The sequence below is a fragment of the Neolamprologus brichardi genome, chromosome 7 (assembly GCF_056152115.1).
Source record: "Neolamprologus brichardi isolate AB-2024 chromosome 7, ASM5615211v1, whole genome shotgun sequence".
NCBI lineage: Eukaryota > Metazoa > Chordata > Actinopteri > Cichliformes > Cichlidae > Neolamprologus > Neolamprologus brichardi.
The window spans coordinates 50,346,211-50,363,593 of NC_142110.1; positions in this window are offsets into that span (position 1 = coordinate 50,346,211).

The following is a 17,383-nucleotide window of genomic DNA, read 5'->3' on the forward strand; positions in this document are numbered from 1 at the left end:
GTCTGGCCCACAGAGCAAAGTAGGTTGCTCTTAAAAGTTGTTAAGAACAAAAGCTTGCATCACACACATTTCCTGGTTTAAACCATTTAAAAAACCGTTACTTTTCAAAGCCAGTGTTCCAAAGTGCTTCCTAGAAACGCCTAATAAAAGACAAAGGTTAAATGAAATGTCAAAATTAGAAAAAGACACATTTGTGATTCCAAATTCTAGTGAATAACCTAAAATTGACAAAAAATATAATTGTTAAAAAATAAGATAGAATTTAGCTTCATATATATGATTCTCGAGCTCTGGGAGTTTGAGGGTCCTGCGCAGTATCTTAGCCATTATTAGCACTGCACTGTTCTTGACTGAGACCTCTGATGTTGGTGATGTAGCTTGCCATCAACAGTGTGTGAATGTGTGTGTGAATGGGTGGATGACTGGATGTGTAAAGCGCTTTGGGGTCCTTAGGGACTAGTAAAGCGCTATACAAATACAGACCATTTACCATTTACCATGTTGTGCTTTGAATTTCCTGAAACCACTTTTCCAGTTTTGGGGTTAAATGTCCTAATGCTCCTTGTACCACTGGGATCACATTGAAATTTTCCTTCCATATCTGCTCCAACTGTTCCTTCAGTCTAATTTGGTGAAGCAGCTGAAAGTGATTAACAGCCCACTCTGCTACATCAACATCCCTGATGTTTAACTGACTTATGCTTCACTCGAATTAAAAAGTGCCTCCTTTAATTTTTTTGAGCAGTAAATATATATTTATATACACATAAATATACATATACATGTATTTTAAAAAATCGAAATTAAAATTTTTTGAAAAAAAAAACCTTATGGAGTTAGCAAAATGAGGAAACAATGAATCAGGATGAGTAATTTTTGTCTTTTGGGCCACACATCATTCATCCAAATCTCTGTAAAGGGGATGTTCACCTCAGTCAGACGAGTGATGCAAACTCAGTGACACCATGCCATATTGAAAAAAAAAATTACAAGGAAAACAATGGCTGGCTCAAGGCTGGCTCAGACACTCAGGTTATTCCATTTATCAGCCTTGTGTCCATATGGTGAGACTTTAATCCAATAATTCCGGTTACTGAAGAAGGCACACATTCCCCCTGAAAGCTTTCACAGAGCTCTGACAGTCCTCTGGTGTATGCTCCTCAATGATAATCTCATGATTATCTGAGTCTGTTCCAGCATTTGTTCCAGTGTGTTCATGAACCCAGATTTTTCTCTTTGTATACAAAGCCCATTTTACATATCATCACATGTTCCCGTTGCGTTCACCGGCTACTGATGAGATCAGTTTGAGATACCTCTGCTTTTACTAGAGACAGTCTAGCATAGGCCTCTTTTATCAGAAACGGCTATTCTTTTCTTGGTAGTTGTGCTCCATATGTTTGTGTACATAACAACAAATTAGCAATACAGTGCTGTAATAACACAAACCACCAGCTGGTCTATTTGCTTTTTGGAGATGTTTTTTCGCTACTGCAGTTTTTCTGCCAACACATTTGAGGCTGGGCAGTGGAATGAATTATTGATGTCTGACTACTTTCAACTTTAGCAATAGCTCAAATTCACCTGATATAAATTGAGGTCCATCATCTGTCACTATCCCTTTGGGCATTTGTTTTGCTGGCTGCGGTGCTCTGCATTGTTTTGCTGGCTGCGGTGCTCTGCATTTGAATTACGTCAGGCCAGCGTGCATATCCATCCATAACAGGCATCTGTTTAACATCCCTTGAAAATTGAAGGTGTGTCCTCTCCCAGATGCAGAAATCACAGTCTGTGAAATGCGTTTTCTATACGTTGCTGCATATTACACAGATTCTGCTGCTTTTCAATTACCGTATCAAGTGTACACCGCCATAGAAGGCCTTTGAAGAGCACATTTATTCCCTCCCACAGTGGCTGAAATCTCTCTGTGAAAAAAACCTGCCAGGCATTTTTTTATAGGATGACCCTGAAACTCCTGAGAACACAGTTTTCATGTGAGGTCAAATCGAAGTTTCACAAATGCAAGCATCCTCTGCTGTGTATACTTTGATTTTTCAAACAATATACGCTGTGCAAAATCTTTTTGGGGTTTCTTCTGCTTTTCATATGCGGCGGTAGGAATGCAAGGCACCAAGAGCGCTGTGTTTGGTTTAGGAAATCTGTGATCTGCTAATGGAAGTCAGGATAAAGCATCAGGATTTCCGTGTTGTTCACTTGTTTTATGCTAAATCTCACAGGCACAATAAATCCAGCTAAAATCAGGGGCGTTTATCACATGACGCTAACGACTCCCAGTCTCTGCAGTAATCCTGTCATGGGGTTATTGGACTGGCAAAATTAGACATGGACTCACTATGGTGACTGATCAAATGGAGAACTGAATGTAGTTTACTAGTAACAGCTTTTAGTGGTGGTAGTGGGTGCTGCCGCTTTGGGATCATGTGAAGTCCCTTTGCGCCAGTGACATTTCTCAAGTATGACACATTGTGTTATTGGGTGAAAGTATATTCCCTCTGTAAGCATTAGTTTTAGGCTTTTAAGCACTTCTTTCAGGTTATGGGATTTCTGTGTCCTGGCCCACAATTACAATGTTTTCCAAATACTGAATTAAACCAGCTTTGAAATACAAACTGCTCTTTATTGCAGTCTGTTTATTTGATACACCCCCTTATGAATTATTAGGTCAAGTAGTCCTGAGAGCTGTCTTGTAACTTTACATATTGATAAAGAATGGTCATTTTTCATCACTCTCTGGTTTTTGTGATTTGATCGTGTGCATATGTTAAGGTCAATCAGTAACCCTGTCAGTCTGATACATCTAATGGTTGCTTAGACATATATATATGTTGGGGTTTTTTTTGGCCTAATCTGTAATTCATTGGTGTAATTACCCTGTAAGCCTGTATTTGCCGTAACTTCCTTCCTTCCAGATCGCATTCCAGAGCGTGGTTCGCAAAACTCAGACCTCCTGGCAATACATGTATTGCTTTGATCCCTGTTACTTTCATTAAATGGGTTAAAATGCTTCAGGTATTTCTCGTGTACAGCCTCTCCTGCAAACGCTCTTGTATTAACCTGTTTACCAGAGATAGATGACGTTTGACTTCTCTTCTTCATTCGCTTTGATACAAGAAAATCTAGTGTTTCTGTAGGACCCAAAAAAACCTTTGTAAAATATGACATGGTTTCACATTGTGTAATATACTAAATGCCAAAATATGTAATAACCTAAAAATGTTTTGTCACATAGAGTGACTTGTTAGTGGGTGAAATGCTATTTCACCCACTAACACTAACACATACTTGTTTCCTGTTAGATCACCATGATCTTAATAGCAAGGAAGGTTAGGGCCTTCCTATCCCCATTACATATCAGTAATATGGTCGGTGTTGTGACATGCTGATGCATTCAGATATTTTCATGGTTGTTGCTGAGTCATAATACTCTTATACTCCATAATAATTGTATTATGTGGGGCAATAGCTTTTCTTTCTTTTATCTTTTTTTTGCTTCTGATGTGGGCCACAGCAGCACCACTGCATTAGACACACTTTTCAGACACATTAATCTGATTGCTAAAGCTTTTTGCAGCATAGTTATTTCCTCACAGTGTGACACTCAACACACTTGGATGTTTCTTTCCCCATTTCTTGGTGATTTTGAAAGTTTTTTGTCCAACCAGTCAGCATTTGAAGAACTAGAGTACATTTCACATTTGATATTAACCACACCAGGTATTAGCTTTTATGCAGGTCTGCATTGTTATACTCTGCTTTGCAACAGTGCTCCAAGTTCACACTCATAAAAATGCAGTAGACTTTGGCCCCAAATATACTAAGGTACAGGACAGAGTAGACGTGTTGAAGCACCCTAAAATTATCATTAATTCATATAAATACGACTTTTTCTCAGCAACAGCTCTTCTCTGGGGACCTCGGATTATGGATTTTGGATGTGAAGTCAGATGTTTGTTTTAGTTGCTCTATGTGTGAGAGATACTGGAGGAAACACAGTGATTACTGTATATCTCTCTGTTTCTCTGTGAGATTTGAAAACTTCCATCAACTGTAAATCAGAGTGTAAATAACAGTTTTATGAGAACATCCACATTTGGTTTATTAAAGATAAAAACCGATGAAAAGATGCTGTGCCCATTCTGATGATATTGGAAGGAGGCTTCCACTTCACTGAATGACTTCACCTGGGCCACATGCTGAGACCTTTAAAATGGAAAATGGAACTATACCAAATCTCCTCCCTGAGTGTAGAAGTTCAAATACATCATATAGAGGGTGTAGACAACAATAAAAGCCTTTGAAGTTGCTCATTTGAGGAAAATGGAAATACTTCCACTGATCTAACCTACCACTTTATATGTGATGCATTTTTTTGTGCCAGAGGAAGCTTCTGAATTCAAGTTATATTAGGAAGTGCAGTCATCCTTCTCAGTATTACAGTCTTAATGTAGGTGTGGCTTTTTAAGTATTACTGCACTTTAGTTGCATTTACTTTAAAGAGGAAGCCAAATTCTCAAGCACATGTCTGCACTTTCAGGCTCACTCTGGGCGAATCATCTTGAGGTTTTGTTGTGTGTGGTGGGGCGGTTAAGCTGAAGTCTCGTGTTTATTGTGTGTTTATTGATTTACAAAAGCAGTTTCTTGAATTTGTAATAACTAGAAATTAAAGTTGCAGACATCTTAGTAAGTGTAATTTAGTATGGTGTAACGTAAATGTTAAAAGTTTTGTTGCTGTGCAATTTTTCTTTTACTGGATCTCCCACATTATGAAATGAGAAATTTTTTTTTATACTGAAAACTGTGCCTGGCAGTTTAAACAATAAAGTTGTATTTAGCTAATCTATAAGCTGAAATTTGCTTTTGCCCTTGTGAACTATTTTCATATTATCACTTGATGCATTATTATTAAAAAGCGCTTGTACCATTCAATACTGTTTGAGAAGGGCTCAGAGTACAGCTGCTACTCCTCCATATCAAAAAGAGCAAGTTGAGGTGGATCGGGCATCTGTCTGCTTTCTGGGCACCTCCTGGGTGGGGTGTTCTGAGCATGTCCACACAGGAGGAGGCTTTGTGGTAGATCCAGGACAAGCTGGAGAGATTATATTTTTTGGCTGGCCTGTGAACACCTCGGTGTTTCCCCGAATAAGCTAGAAGAGGTGGCTGTGAAGAGGGATGTCTGGATTTCTCTGCTGAGGATGCTGGAAATTGCAACATCTGTGCTTTCCACAAAGAATTCAAACTGATTTGTCTGACCACAGAACAGTTTTCCACTTAGCCTCACTGCATTTTAAATGGGCTTTGACCAAAGAAGGTGACCGAATTGGTCTGGATCACATTGACTGGTGGCTTCTTCTTTGCATGTCTTTAATGTGAAAACTCATTATCACAGACTCTTGCAGACCTTTCCATCGCTCTGGTTTTCTCTCTCACAGAAGTAAATCAGCAGTCTTACTATCTTGCTTTTGTACTGAGACACTTTGCTTAGCCTTGAAAGGCACATGCCTTTGCCATTATCCATTATTCATCTGCAACTTTGTAAATCCACAGGGTGTGTTGTCATTTAGGAATAAGCGCTTTGAGAATGCAAATAACATGCCTGGAAAACAGGTCCAAATGCAAACACAGTCATAATATACATACAACTTCAAAGGAGAACCCTATTGAAGAATACAAATCCAGAGCCCTTTTCATGTGTTGGCCTAATTTTATAAATAGGCATTAGGAAATATATCCATTGTCTTATATTGGCCTCCTGTGGTTTTCATTGTATAGGCTAGAACGTGAGGAAAGTCTTAGAACCAGCTATGTTTAAACATCAAGCATGTTACACATAACAGGAAAACGCATCAGCAGAACCCTCAGCTGTGATAGCATGCTCCCCCTTTTGAAATGCCACTGTACATAGAAACATTGACAGACATAACAGGATATATAGATTTACAGTTTAACAACAACAGGAAGACAATGTCAAGTTTATTAGACAGTAGTTACATAAACATGTCAATGTTTGAAGAAACTTAACGGTTTATTAGTCACATTGGCATTTAGGAAGTGTGAAAACAATTACTTTTGCTTGAGACTTTCTTTACTTGTCTCTTCTGGGAGACGTTAAAAAAAAACAACAGAAATGTATGAAAAAAGCAGCATGTTTCCTATATGTATACAGCGAGAGGCTGGAGGAATGTAGAAACATCTCTCCCACTCAAACAAGCAAATTTCTTTGTTAGTCATTCATTTAATTAGCTGTTATTATCTGATGCAAGAAGCAGATTCTTTCTCTCTGAAACAGCCGCAGCTGGACGTGTGGGTTATAGTACTAATGCAATCATAGCCTGCTAATCATGAAGCTATACAGAAGCTGTCCATTGTGTAAAAGCTCAGCCTCATAGCTAAAACCCTGCGAGAAGTTATTTACTTTTACGAAAGGAATTCAAAACTTTTTAAAAAGATTTATATTTTTAAGGGTTTAAAAAAGATCACATATCAATTAAAGGAAATGAGAATCTTTTTACTATTTTCAATGAATATATATGATTTTAATAAATGAACATATTAAATTAATACATTTTTATAAATTCAAATTAATTGCATATCACTTTCATTTACATTTTCAATCACAACCAGTGTTGGGCAAGTTACTTTGCAAAAGTAATTAATTATAGTTACTAGTTACTTCTTCAAAAAACAACTGAGTTAGTAACTGAGTTACAAGATTCTAAAAGTAATTAATTACTTGAAAAGTAACTATTGCGTTACTTTAAAAAAAAAAAGTTTAACCCTCTGGGGTCCAGGGTATAATTGGCCATTTTTAACTACTTTTGATTAAACCTCCACATTTCACCTTTAAAAACTATTTACTTTGCCTTGTTTGGTATCATTCTTTTCAGCACAACCTCATATGTCTGAATTTACAGTTATGTTTTCATTCTGACATACTGTATTAACACAATTGATCTTAAATCAGACAAAAAAGTTATATTTTTACTGTAACAGCCACAAACATGTTTAATGAATCATATTTGATAACTTTAAATGCAAATATAAATTGTCAATTTGAAAATCCTATGCACAAGCTTTGCAAACAAAGTTATTTGCAGCCATTTACCTTTTACCCCTTTTTTAAATAACCATTTCAAACTATTTACAGAACAGTCAGCTGTTCTGCATCAATAAGATGCCACACAAAATATTTGTGCCACTCCAAAAATTTCTGTCCACTATAAAGGAGAACATCACAGCCTGATGCCTGCAGGTCTGACAGCAGCAGGTGTATCACTCATGTTTTCTACCTGGAGACAGCAGTTACCTCATTGTTCTAACACACAACACAAAACTATCCACAACACTAGGGCTGGACCATATCATACCGTTCACGGTAATACCGGTACAATGTTAGGCAACGATAAGAAAATGAAATATCGTGATAGAATATGGGTAAAAGGCGCACGCGCAATGCCTTTGTTTTCATACGCACATGGCCAAAAAAGCATGGCGGTAACGGAGAATGAGAAGGGAGAAAGCGGATCGTTGAGTGAAACCAGAATAGGTTTGCAAAAATGGTGCCACTTCAGTGATGTGGAACTGGTTTGGTGTTTGTCCGTCAGATACCCACCAAAGCACATTTTTTTGTAGAACATGCAAGCGGGCCGTCGTTATTGCCGTTATTCCCATCACTGATTGCGACCCCCCTTTTTTTGTTGTAGAAGCCAACATTTTTTTAAAAAGTTCATGTGAAAATTGAGTGTTCTGTAGGCACACCGTCCACCTCCTCTGACATGCATAGCTTCTCCCTCAATTCCCATGGGGTTGCCATAACAGATGGATCCATCTGTGTTCTGACTTGGTACAGATTTTACACCGCATGCCCTTCTTGATGCAGCCCAACCCTTTACCCAGCCTTGGAACCACTACTAGGTGTACTGTAGCTTGTGATGGCCTGTAGTCGTGCAGTTTTCTTGATATTTTGTTTTGAAATGTAAACCCTGCTATTCATTCAAAATAAAGTGCTGCCTCTGATCACAATGGCAGCACAGTATAATTAGCAAAGGCAATTTAGTTTTATAGGAATGGGATTTCTGGAAGGCAGGAAATGTGGCCTTGAGTAACATTTAGTTGTTAAGCAATCTCAATTGTGTTTGACTTTTAGTTCTTGTATTAACATGCTCTTATGAACAAAAGCCACTTTAGCTACACAGAGTCTGTGTGCTCAGAAGAGCTCAAACATCTGTATTTCTTTCTACTCCGGTGCCCAGATATCTGTGGTTCCTCCCACCTGCTTCTCAACCTGACCTTTCCCCCTTTTCCCAGCAGCTGAAAAAGTGGGTGGGTAGCAGCACCAGATGTCAGCTCTCCCATTGCACAGCTCTTTGATCTTAGAGATATCCAACTCTAAAGAGCTCTCGTTAGTGAGGGGGATCAGAGACTCTGTGATAATGTTTTGATAATTATATCAGGCCTTCTTACTAAGAGAAGTAGGAGTACACCTATATTGTACGATCTCAAAAAAGCAGCTATGATTTATGACTCAGGGCTTTGAATAGACAGATGTCATCTTATACCCTTGAGGCCCCCCAGGTCCTCTGGTCTGATGACTGGTTGTTTAAAAGAAAGAACATGACCATTTCTTTTTAAGCTTTGATTTCAGTTGGATTCCCTGTTGGCCTTCGAACTCCTGATTGTGTTGTTTAACAAAAACATGCTATCTCAGTCTATTTTGCATTACTTTAACTATGTAAGTATGTACTGGTTTCATTTACTCATATTAGTTGAGTTGTGCAACAATATTTTAGCTCTTCATTGCAATTTATATTGCGCTCTTGTACAGTGCTGTGAAAATGTTTTTTTTTTTTTTTTGCACACATACCATACTGTTTTCCATAGGAGGGAACTCTGGGCTCTCTAACATGATTTTTTATTTTTTTATTTTAATTATTTTACAATGACAATGTGCAAAGTTGTTGACCCTACCTGTGGATCCCCACATGACTCCACTCATTCCCACTGCAATTGTCATTTATAATTCTGTTTAATCATACACAGAGGTGTAGTGCCGCTGGAGAGCAAGGGAGCAATGACTTTCCAAGAAAGGACATAAATTACTCATGCTCAGCCTAACCAATTTGAGCTCAGTTGTCACTCCAAGAGTATTTTATACAAGAAATTAACAAAGATAAAATGATTGGTTGAAGCTCTCATCATGACATATAGGGTTGCTGGACCAAAAGCCTCTTTTGGCATGAAAAAGCCAAAAAAGGCACAGTGTTAATTTTGTGACTGTGAAAAAAATCTTTGATCCAGAATTTGTATTGTTTCACTTCAAGGTCCAGCTGTGTGCTCAGATTTGTTGACGTTCTCACAGCACTCAAACCTGTTAATTTTAGCCCACAGGACTGCTGAACATCAAGGTGCTATGCCGATGCATCCATCGTGTTCTCAGAAAATACAGTCATTACAATTACATGTTAAGGTGAGTCAGGGGAGGTAATGAGTTTCTTGTTGCTGATGACTTTATTACTAACAACTGTTATATTGCAGGCCGTGCTTTAGCTTAGATTTTAACACAGCATTCTTTTACTGCTTATGTTTCTGCAAAGTTCAAATGTTACTTCTCAATAACTTTAGAACAAGTGATGTTGGATTTACAAATGAATACCATAGGTGTGTCTGCTGGGCTGAAGAGTAGCACTGGCAGTAGCCGTTTTTTTTTTTTTTTTTTTTTTTAAATGTTGTTTTAGCCTAGCCAAACCTACCTCGATCTGTGTGGAAAATAACTGATCTGAAACACACCAGTAAGTCCACCTCTGAATGGCTAAAATAATAAAAGTTAGGGTTTTGGAGTGATCTAACCAAAGTCCAGGCTTAAATCTGATTGAGATGCTTTGGCAGGACCTTTAACAGGCCGTTCAACCTCTGAAACCCTCCGGTGTGGCTGAATTAAAATGTTTCTGCAAAGAGGAATGGGCCAAAATTCTTCCACAAAGATGTGAAAGAGTCTTTGCCAGTCATCACAAATGCGTAATTGCAGGTCTTGCTGCCATGTAAGCCTGTCAAAAGCATATCATATGCATTTACATCTTGGCTATGGCACGATTACAGGAAACAATATTGGCACAAAGTCCCTGCTGTTATTTAATTTTCTTATGACTACAACTCAGCCTCATCAAACAGGCCAGAGTAAAATCTAAATTGCATTGGTTTGAAAAACAATCCGTGTACTCTGGATGATTAAGCCTGTATGTTTGGTGGCACGGCTACAATGAATAAAACATGCTCATTCTTCCAATTCCTTTTCCGCTGAAGGCACCTTCTCTCTTTCACACATCATCGCTGTCACTTCTCATTGTGTTCCGACTTTGGGAAAAGATATCAAACGGGACAGTCAAAACATCTGAAATCACTTTTTTGTCTGTCTTGGGGGGAAAGAAAAACTTGGTGGCCTTGCTCTTCCTGTACTGATTAAGGCAGAACTCCAACACAGTGACACTTTCTCAAGGAAAATATGTTCAAGGCAACACTTTCTGAATAAGGTTTTGTCAGTGAAGTGATCCAGAGTTTATTTTAACATTGTTTATCTTGGCATACAAGTAGTTTGAGTTTACTATCCAAGAACCTGTCAAGATGTACTGACCAAAAAAATTAACAGTGAACCATTTAGATTTAAAAAAAAAAAAAAAAAGTAATATATGAAAGGTAACTTTATGAACCTCATATTTTTTTGGAAAAATTAACTCGTGGTCCATCATGTGTGCCTCACATCTTTATAATTTGAATTTTTTCCTTTTTTTCCAGTGAACCGAAGGAATTTTCCAAGCATCACTTCCGTTCAACTTTGAGATCCTTACTGTCCACTGCACAGGATGTATCGTGTCCTTGGACATAGCATGCGTGTTTATCTCATTTCCCAATGTTTTTCCGCGCAGTTTGAGGATACAGAGCAGGAAATATCGAAGGACTATAGAACGCCCCACCCAACACAAACAAAGGAGTAACAGGTTGATGCAATACCCTGTTACATGTTTAAATGAGATTTAAGGTTGGGGGGGTTTCCCTTTAAAAATAATGACATTCACTGACACATGTTGTATTTTGTTTCTGAATTTATCACTTTGCATTTAGTTACTGATATTTTCTCCAGATGACCTTTCCCTCAATTTGGCTAAGATGATACAGAGGAACCCCAAAATAGCTGGGACCATTGTTACATTCTGTCTGCATTTCCAATTAAACGTGTGTTGCAGCATGTTCTTTGTATGATTTATTACCAATTGTTTTTTTTTCACAACTTAAAATAACTAGATTTTTATCTGAACTGCCATCGGCTTACATAATAGCAATCATAGGAGCAATAAAGTTAGCATGTTCTCTGTAAAGTGCAGATTGTCTAACACACACACACACACACACACACACACACACACACACACACACACACATCTTAAACAGCAAGTTTGTTGTTATAAAAACACATTTTATTGAGTTGTGCTTGTCTGCCAGGTACTTGTTCAGGAAGCACACACAGTATGAGTGTTTTTTTTTTTAAATATAACATCATAAAGAACAACACAAACACAAATGCCATTAAATGCAGTGCAATAAAACTATCACAAATCTGTGGATGTTGATACGTGCCTATATGTGGAAGCCGCCAAATAAGGTCAAATGAGTGAACACAATGTCTCAATGGAAAAGTCTATTTTAGAGAGTTGTTGTCCGACTGTGCTTACAAACATATGGTTGCATGACTGATGGGGACACATATCCTGTGCTCTTCGCCAAGGTCGTAGACAGGGGATTTCTTCAAAGATAATGAAACAAATGAAAACAATAGATAGGCGCATTTACTTAACAGGAACAGAGCTCTGTGCAAACTATGTAATATTCATGTAAAAGTATATGTATTTCTTTCTTCTCTAAAAGGCAAAAATATGTACTGAATCAGGCAGTATTTTACCACAGCAGTTTCTTGTGAATAGCAATGTTATACATTTTATCAGCTTTTAAATTTTTTATTTTTTTTTTAATTACTAAGTTAAAGTAAATTTTTATGGTACAGCGGGCAACTCTATGAATTGACATCAGGAACAGTTTCTTAAGATAAAGTAAAAATTCATCATTTGATAAAGACATTACTGATTCAGCCTCAAGTCATAGATGCAGGTTAGAAGGTCTACAGAACTGTACACAGACAGAAGCTCCTCTGCTAGAGGAATATTAGCAGTATTAATAAAAATGTTTATTATTTCACTTTTTTAAAATGCCAACACACTGTAAATTCATTTTTACACAGCAGGACACAACTGACTCAGTGTGTGAGCTGTATTTCTTAATACACAGCTGTAGCCAAAGGTGACTTTTCTTCTGTCAGTTACAGTGCATTTCCTATGTTTATGACAAATTTTACATTTAAATTAAGGTTCATGTTTTTCGCTGTGGATGGCTGAAGCTAGAAGTGCCTGCAAAATGTCAGGTTCTGTCTTATTTTTTTTAAGTAAGTACAGGTGTTATTTCAGTACAGTGACCCTTTATTTATACATGTTAATCATTAGCTTTCTTTGCTGCTCACTGTGCTTTCAGGACCTTTTTATTGCTATGTGCACACCTGTATCCGTTAAACAGAAAACGCTGAATGACAGTTGAGTTTGTGCTCTGAGCATTAAATTTTGTAAATGCTTCTTGTGTCTGTCTCTTCAAGATTTCCCCCAAACATTTTACAAACTACAGCCATAAAGTGCTAAAAAAGAGATAACATAATTAGCAAATAATGCACATAGTTAATACTGGGCCACAACTTTACTGATAAATAAGTTGTTTATAGCTCTGATCAAATAACCAGAGTGACCTTTGGAGGAATTATCTGGAAGTCACATAGAGCCGCGACTAGTCCATCCTTGGTTTCCTTCTCTCGTGCTAGTATTTGTTGATGTGTCTCCCTCTCGCTCAAACAAAAATCTAAACAGAGAGAAAACCAGAGACTCACCGACATCCTGGAATTGTCTTGGCATCCGATCTCTTTTATGGCAGCAAGGAAAAAAAATATTGCTGCCGTAACATGCAGGTAAGCCAACTCTGAACCTATTGTTTTGTGCACATATGATTATTTTGTAAAACAAAACTAATGGAATCATAAATTATTGCAAATGTCAGAAAACCCTTGATGGCCCTTCATACCATTAATTCAGGTCACAAACAGAGCTGATAAACAATACATTTCTAAATCTAACCTCCAGTTTCCAGTACTTCTGACATCATGTTACAGTAAATTAGCACAAAATTCCAACTCTCATCGGACACGCAAACACTAAAATAGTAGTTTTTGCTTTTTTTTGGCTTTTGTTTTCTTCTCCAACACTTGTTTATGTGCTGGCCGCTTAAATTGACACTAAGTGACCAAAGTTTTCACAATCCAGGCCTTATAATTTATAAGGAGGTCTTACTTGAAAATGACTAAGTACGTAGCATTTTAAACATATAAGATAAATCAGGGCTCGCAAAATCGCTAGCCCGACGTCCCGGGGCTAGTGATTTTTCCAGTCGGGCTACCAAAATCTATCTCTGCCCTGCCCGTCGGGCTATCGTAGAAAGGAAAAATATATGCAGTGTTGGGGAGTAACGGAATACATGTACGCCATTACGTATTTAAAATACAAAATATGAGTAACTGTATTCCGTTACAGTTACCGTTTAAAAAAAAGAATACAGTTACTTTGTTGAAATAAATGGATTACACTGCGGTACTTCCCTGTTTCATATTGTCGCGGGTCAGGACTGTTTGGGTTTTGTTTGACAGCTACGTTCTGTTGTTCCAGGCGGCAGCGTTACGGTTGCCATGGTTACAGGGTGACGCTCTCTCTCTGCGTGTTTCCTGGGTGAGAGAGCGACTTTTTGTTGTTGTTGTGCTAAGCTAATAGGCAGAATGCTACAGGCATAGCTCTAAAGAATGTAGCATCATAGGCAGTGTAGTCCGTGCTGCAGGGAGAATGGACTGCCATACACGTTATGTGTCTGTGAGCGAGGGAGGGAGAAAAAGGAAAAGTACGAGCTGTAATCGAGCAAAAACGGGAGCTGGAAGCATGTAAATACAATAATAACCACTGCAGCCAAGAAGAGTGCCTGACGAGCCCAGTTGTAAGTAAGCTATTAAGACTCGGCTGTACACCGTGTTCGTGTTTTCCTCCAAAAACAATAAGTTCCTTTGGAGCAGCCATTCAACGCCTCTCTTTGTCTCTCACAAGCAAAGTTGACCCAGACAACAAAGTAAAGCTATTTTTCGGCTAGGAGCCGGACACAGAACCCACCGTATTAGCCAGAGGTCCCTTTTCAGTAACAGTAATAAATCACAGCAATAGTACATTCACATAGTTGTAAACAGCATGATAATATATTAAGTAATCCAAAGTATTCAGAATATGTTACTCTCATTGAGTAACGTAACGGAATACGTTACAGAATACATTTTGGGGCATGTGTTCTGTATTCTGTAATGGAATACATTTTAAAAGTAACCTTCCCAACACTGAATATATGTCAATGCTTTTGCAATCTTTCGGAAATGTAGCTGGGTAATTATGTTATTGGCATCGGTGAGCCACTGTCAATATGTGACATATTGAAATCGCGTTTGAATTTGCGCTTGTTTTTTGCTTTCACTTTGCAATCGCGCGAACTGTGTATAGAGAGCGACAGTACTGATTGGTGAGTGACGATAATTTGCACAACAATTCCTCTGACATCGTCTTATCAATCGTTAGCTTACTATCAAACATGACAAGTGAAATCTCCCGCAGCAAGCTTAAACATGTGAGAGGTTGATCGCTCAGAGAATCGCTGAGCGTTATGTGAGTGTGCGTGTAAAAGCAGCAGGATATATATTTTAGTTCTGCTGAGCCAAATAAGACAGGTCAGGGTGAAGAAGTGACAAAACGGAAAAGTTATGACAAATCAGACTATAAGGCAAAAAGAAAGTGCAGCTTTATGGTTTCATGGACAAAATAATTTCTGTGGCTGCAATATGACGACCAGGGCTGCACATAAGTGGTCCACAGGTGCGCATTCGCTGTCAAAATAAAAAACACGCACAAGATAAGAAGTTGCAACGCGTGTTTGCGTACATAAGATTTTCTGGAGGAGGACAGACATTTGTTTAGAACTCCGAGCCACAAAAGAAGCGCGTATTCTCGGAAAAGTGGTTGCAGGAGGTGAGCTGGCTTCAAACAAATGATGAACGCACAGAGATGTGGTGCAGAATGTGCTGTGAAAATCCCACTCTAGCAGACAAAAACAGTGCCTTTTATATGGAGGCAAACGCGCATTGCAACTTCTTATCTGGTGCGCGTCTTTTATTTTGACAGCGAATGCGCACATGCGGACCACTTATGTGCACCCGTGTAAATAACATAATGTTCTGCCGGGTGTGTTGTTGGTTTCCCTCGATTTCTGAGTCGACAAGCGCCTTTGTTACTGGGACCAGTAATTTTAAGAAAGGCCCCCATTAGAACCCATGAGAAATGCAAGAAATGCATTATTGCTCAGTCTGCAATATCTTTCCCAGAACAAACACCAATTGCAAATAACATACTAAAAATAAACCTGAAAAATCAGTTTAAAACAGCGTACTATGTTGCTAAGAGTGAACTACCACTGGCACAATTTAGCAGTCTTTGCAAACTTCAAAAAGCAAATGGCCTCGATCTTGGTTCCACTTGCCTCTTACCCGTGACTTCAGTGGAAATTTCAAATTCAGGATCTGACACAGACTGATTCATGTCCTACAGTTCTTACAAGTTCATAGAAATTTCTGTTCAATTAGAACCAAGTATTTGAGTTGATGATTGTAACTTTTATACAATGTTGTAATTTGTTTTTCAACAATTTTTTGATTAATGTTTTGTTTCCATTACAATATTATACTTTAATGTATATTATTGTAAAGGAAACAAAACAGGAAACAAAACATCAATCAAAAATTTGCTCTCTTTTTTATTCGGGCTACTTAAATTTATTTTGGGCTACCAAAAACTTAAGAGTCCCTGCCCGAAGGGCTACCAGGGACTTTGAAATTTTGCGAGCCCTGATAAATGCATTCCTATAGACTCATCTGCTGGCTATTATTAGATTTATTGCACATGCTCTCCCTCTCCCTTCAGTCTTCCGCGGTGCAAAGTCCGTGTTGACAGTAACCATCACGCGGCAGTAATTGCATTTGTGTGTTTGTGCAACGAATAAAGATCCTTGCCTTTATCGACTTTTGTCATGCGCCATGCTCAAACTCACAGATCCCTGATTTCTACTGCTGAGCTAAAATATAGACTAAGAATAGGTTTTAAGTTTGAAGCAACATCAAACAGGAACTTCAAATCCAGTGAAATAGACTTGTTTTGTTTGGGTTTTTTTTTTAGAGCTAAACAGGAATTATAAGTAATTGCAAGTGTAGATTTGAAGAGCTAATATAAAAGCAACAATTTTAATATATATTACTTATGCATATATTATAAGCTATTACTAGTATTAATAAATATAGACTAATGCCATTTTTTTTAAACAACAGGTACTTTTTAGGAACAGCAGAACCAATAAATTACATACTTGACATGTATGCACCGATACCGATACTGTAAAATGTGTGTGTACTCATACTCGTAAAAGTCAACCGATACCATGAACCGATACCAACTTATTTCATTAATCAGAGGGTGGCTGGTCATTTCTGTTGTAATTTTTTAGAATGGCCACTAGGGGGACATACTGCACAGGGTTAGGAGAGTGAGACTGGCGGCTCATGATAAAAAAGAGAAACTGGAGACTGCTGTAGCTAGGCTAAACAAAATGTTAGCAGTGTGGACCAGAACAGCCAACTTTAACTCAGGTTTTGGAAAAGCAACGAACAATCCACGGGCAGTTAAAATAACAGAGGCTCTGACTCATTTTATCGCTCTGGATGACCAGCCACTGTCGGTCGTGGAAAACATAGGATTGCACCGTCTTCTCAGCATACTCGAGCCGCGATATGAAGTTCCCAGCCGCCCATACATCAGGGAGATAATGGTGCCAAAACTTTCTGAAGAGGTAAAGACAAGCAGTGTGTGCGCGATGTCAGTCCTCAGTTTAACGGCGCAGTGGATTGATGAGGAGTTTGTTTGTTTGTTTGTGGTCATTTTTATTAAGATTTTATTTTTTATCGGCAGAGAATAAAATAAAACCTGTCTTCCAATTCATTGCATTTGTGTGTGTGTGTGTGTGTGTGGTAGAAGTATCGGTTTTTGTACTCTGTATCGGCAAGTACTCAGATCCAAGTATCGGTATCGTATTGGTTTGAATGGGTTTTGAGATCAAAGCTTAGTACACTCTTGAAAATACTTTTTTCCACTAC